This window comes from Atractosteus spatula, chromosome 10 (assembly GCF_055471065.1).
Source record: "Atractosteus spatula isolate fAtrSpa1 chromosome 10, fAtrSpa1.hap1, whole genome shotgun sequence".
In the NCBI taxonomy this organism is placed as follows: domain Eukaryota; kingdom Metazoa; phylum Chordata; class Actinopteri; order Semionotiformes; family Lepisosteidae; genus Atractosteus; species Atractosteus spatula.
This window is the reverse complement of record NC_142715.1, coordinates 4,007,493-4,012,606: the sequence shown is the minus strand read 5'-3', so window position 1 is coordinate 4,012,606 and position 5,114 is coordinate 4,007,493.

Below are 5,114 nucleotides of genomic sequence, written 5' to 3'. Positions count from 1 at the left end.
TCCTGCCCTATAACTTACATGGGGGTGACCAAAGTTGCCAAAACGTGTTTATTTCTGCTGATAAACACGTTTTGACAATTTCAGCACACTGGGGTTAAGGGCCGACTCAGTGGGCACTTTTCAATCAAGCAGGTACACTGCGATTCTAAGGGCTGAGAAAACGCGTTTATTTCGGGCTGAAAAACACGTTTTGAAAACTGTGCTGTTCCTGCCCTATAACTTACATGGGAGTGACCAAAGTTGCCAAAACGTGTTTATTTCTGCTGATAAACACGTTTTGACAATTTCAGCACACTGGGGTTAAGGGCCGACTCAGTGGGCACTTTTCAACCAAGGAGGTACACTGCGATTCTAAGGGCTGAGAAAACGCGTTTATTTCGGGCTGAAAAACACGTTTTGAAAACTGTGCTGTTCCTGCCCTATAACTTACATGGGGGTGACCAAAGTTGCCAAAACGTGTTTATTTCTGCTGATAAACACGTTTTGACAATTTCAGCACACTGGGGTTAAGGGCTGACTCAGGGGGCTCTTCTGAGCTAGGCAGTTACACTGCGATTCTAAGGGCTGAGAAAACGCGCTTATTTCGGGCTGAAAAACACGTTTTGAAAACTGTCTTGTTCCTGCCCGATAACTTACATGGGGGTGACCAAAGTTGCCTAAACGTGTTTATTTCTGCTGATAAACACGTTTTGACAATTTCAGCACACTGGGGTTAAGGGCCGACTCAGTGGGCACTTTTCAACCAAGCAGGTACACTGCGATTCTAAGGGCTGAGAAAACGCGTTTATTTCGGGCTGAGAAACACGTTTTGAAAACTGTGCTGTTCCTGCCCTATAACTTACATGGGGGTGACCAAAGTTGCCAAAACGTGTTTATTTCTGCTGATAAACACGTTTTGACAATTTCAGCACACTGGGGTTAAGGGCCGACTCAGGGGGCTCTTCTGAGCCAGGCAGTTACACTGCGATTCTAAGGGCTGAGAAAACGCGCTTATTTCGGGCTGAAAAACACGTTTTGAAAACTGTGCTGTTCCTGCCCTATAACTTACATGGGGGTGACCAAAGTTGCCTAAACGTCTTTATTTCTGCTGAAAAACACGTTTGACAATTTCAGCACACTGGGGTTAAGGGCCGACTCAGTGGGCACTTTTCAACCAAGCAGGTACACTGCGATTCTAAGGGCTGAGAAAACGCGCTTATTTCGGGCTGAAAAACACGTTTTGAAAACTGTGCTGTTCCTGCCCTATAACTTACATGGGGGTGACCAAAGTTGCCTAAACGTCTTTATTTCTGCTGAAAAACACGTTTTGACAATTTCAGCACACTGGGGTTAAGGGCCGACTCAGTGGGCACTTTTCAACCAAGCAGGTACACTGCGATTCTAAGGGCTGAGAAAACGCGTTTATTTCAGGCTGAAAAACACGTTTTGAAAACTGTGCTGTTCCTGCCCTATAACTTACATGGGGGTGACCAAAGTTGCCTAAACGTCTTTATTTCTGCTGAAAAACACGTTTTGACAATTTCAGCACACTGGGGTTAAGGGCTGACTCAGGGGGCTCTTCTGAGCCAGGCAGTTACACTGCGATTCTAAGGGCTGAGAAAACGCGTTTATTTCGGGCTGAAAAACACGTTTTGAAAACTGTGCTGTTCCTGCCCTATAACTTACATGGGGGTGACCAAAGTTGCCAAAACGTGTTTATTTCTGCTGATAAACACGTTTTGACAATTTCAGCACACTGGGGTTAAGGGCCGACTCAGGGGGCTCTTCTGAGCTAGGCAGTTACACTGCGATTCTAAGGGCTGAGAAAACGCGCTTATTTCGGGCTGAAAAACACGTTTTGAAAACTGTCTTGTTCCTGCCCGATAACTTACATGGGGGTGACCAAAGTTGCCTAAACGTGTTTATTTCTGCTGATAAACACGTTTTGACAATTTCAGCACACTGGGGTTAAGGGCCGACTCAGTGGGCACTTTTCAACCAAGCAGGTACACTGCGATTCTAAGGGCTGAGAAAACGCGTTTATTTCGGGCTGAAAAACACGTTTTGAAAACTGTGCTGTTCCTGCCCTATAACTTACATGGGGGTGACCAAAGTTGCCAAAACGTGTTTATTTCTGCTGATAAACACGTTTTGACAATTTCAGCACACTGGGGTTAAGGGCCGACTCAGTGGGCACTTTTCAATCAAGCAGGTACACTGCGATTCTAAGGGCTGAGAAAACGCGTTTATTTCGGGCTGAAAAACACGTTTTGAAAACTGTGCAGTTCCTGCCTTATAACTTACATGGGGGTGACCAAAGTTGCCAAAACGTGTTTATTTCTGCTGATAAACACGTTTTGACAATTTCAGCACACTGGGGTTAAGGGCCGACTCAGTGGGCACTTTTCAACCAAGCAGGTACACTGCGATTCTAAGGGCTGAGAAAACGCGTTTATTTCGGGCTAAAAAACACCTTTTGAAAACTGTGCTGTTCCTGCCCTATAACTTACATGGGGGTGACCAAAGTTGCCAAAACGTGTTTATTTCTGCTGATAAACACGTTTTGACAATTTCAGCACACTGGGGTTAAGGGCCGACTCAGTGGGCACTTTTCAACCAAGCAGGTACACTGCGATTCTAAGGGCTGAGAAAACGCGTTTATTTCGGGCTGAAAAACACGTTTTGAAAACTGTGCTGTTCCTGCCCTATAACTTACATGGGGGTGACCAAAGTTGCCAAAACGTGTTTATTTCTGCTGATAAACACGTTTTGACAATTTCAGCACACTGGGGTTAAGGGCCGACTCAGGGGGCTCTTCTGAGCCAGGCAGTTACACTGCGATTCTAAGGGATGAGAAAACGCGCTTATTTCGGGCTGAAAAACACGTTTTGAAAACTGTCTTGTTCCTGCCCTATAACTTACATGGGGGTGACCAAAGTTGCCTAAACGTCTTTATTTCTGCTGAAAAACACGTTTTGACAATTTCAGCACACTGGGGTTAAGGGCCGACTCAGTGGGCACTTTTCAACCAAGCAGGTACACTGCGATTCTAAGGGCTGAGAAAACGCGTTTATTTCGGGCTAAAAAACACCTTTTGAAAACTGTGCTGTTCCTGCCCTATAACTTACATGGGGGTGACCAAAGTTGCCAAAACGTGTTTATTTCTGCTGATAAACACGTTTTGACAATTTCAGCACACTGGGGTTAAGGGCCGACTCAGTGGGCACTTTTCAACCAAGCAGGTATACTGCGATTCTAAGGGCTGAGAAAACGCGTTTATTTCGGGCTAAAAAACACGTTTTGAAAACTGTGCTGTTCCTGCCCTATAACTTACATGGGGGTGACCAAAGTTGCCAAAACGTGTTTATTTCTGCTGATAAACACGTTTTGACAATTTCAGCACACTGGGGTTAAGGGCCGACTCAGTGGGCACTTTTCAATCAAGCAGGTACACTGCGATTCTAAGGGCTGAGAAAACGCGTTTATTTCGGGCTGAAAAACACGTTTTGAAAACTGTGCTGTTCCTGCCCTATAACTTACATGGGGGTGACCAAAGTTGCCAAAACGTGTTTATTTCTGCTGATAAACACGTTTTGACAATTTCAGCACACTGGGGTTAAGGGCCGACTCAGGGGGCTCTTCTGAGCCAGGCAGTTACACTGCGATTCTAAGGGCTGAGAAAACGCGTTTATTTCGGGCTGAAAAACACGTTTTGAAAACTGTGCTGTTCCTACCCTATAACTTACATGGGGGTGACCAAAGTTGCCAAAACGTGTTTATTTCTGCTGATAAACACGTTTTGACAATTTCAGCACACTGGGGTTAAGGGCTGACTCAGGGGGCTCTTCTGAGCCAGGCAGTTACACTGCGATTCTAAGGGATGAGAAAACGCGCTTATTTCGGGCTGAAAAACACGTTTTGAAAACTGTGCTGTTCCTGCCCTATAACTTACATGGGGGTGACCAAAGTTGCCAAAACGTGTTTATTTCTGCTGATCAACACGTTTTGACAATTTCAGCACACTGGGGTTAAGGGCCGACTCAGTGGGCACTTTTCAATCAAGCAGGTACACTGCGATTCTAAGGGCTGAGAAAACGCGTTTATTTCGGGCTGAAAAACACGTTTTGAAAACTGTGCTGTTCCTGCCCTATAACTTACATGGGGGTGACCAAAGTTGCCTAAACGTGTTTATTTCTGCTGATATACACGTTTTGACAATTTCAGCACACTGGGGTTAAGGGCTGACTCAGGGGGCTCTTCTGAGCCAGGCAGTTACACTGCGATTCTAAGGGATGAGAAAACGCGCTTATTTCGGGCTGAAAAACACGTTTTGAAAACTGTCTTGTTCCTGCCCTATAACTTACATGGGGGTGACCAAAGTTGCCTAAACGTGTTTATTTCTGCTGATAAACACGTTTTGACAATTTCAGCACACTGGGGTTAAGGGCCGACTCAGTGGGCACTTTTCAACCAAGCAGGTACACTGCGATTCTAAGGGCTGAGAAAACGCGCTTATTTCGGGCTGAAAAACACGTTTTGAAAACTGTGCTGTTCCTGCCCTATAACTTACATGGGGGTGACCAAAGTTGCCTAAACGTCTTTATTTCTGCTGAAAAACACGTTTTGACAATTTCAGCACACTGGGGTTAAGGGCTGACTCAGGGGGCTCTTCTGAGCCAGGCAGTTACACTGCGATTCTAAGGGCTGAGAAAACGCGTTTATTTCGGGCTGAAAAACACGTTTTGAAAACTGTGCTGTTCCTGCCCTATAACTTACATGGGGGTGACCAAAGTTGCCTAAACGTGTTTATTTCTGCTGATAAACACGTTTTGACAATTTCAGCACACTGGGGTTAAGGGCCGACTCAGTGGGCACTTTTCAACCAAGCAGGTACACTGCGATTCTAAGGGCTGAGAAAACGCGTTTATTTCGGGCTGAAAAACACGTTTTGAAAACTGTGCTGTTCCTGCCCTATAACTTACATGGGGGTGACCAAAGTTGCCAAAACGTGTTTATTTCTGCTGATAAACACGTTTTGACAATTTCAGCACACTGGGGTTAAGGGCCGACTCAGTGGGCACTTTTCAACCAAGCAGGTACACTGCGATTCTAAGGGCTGAGAAAACGCGTTTATT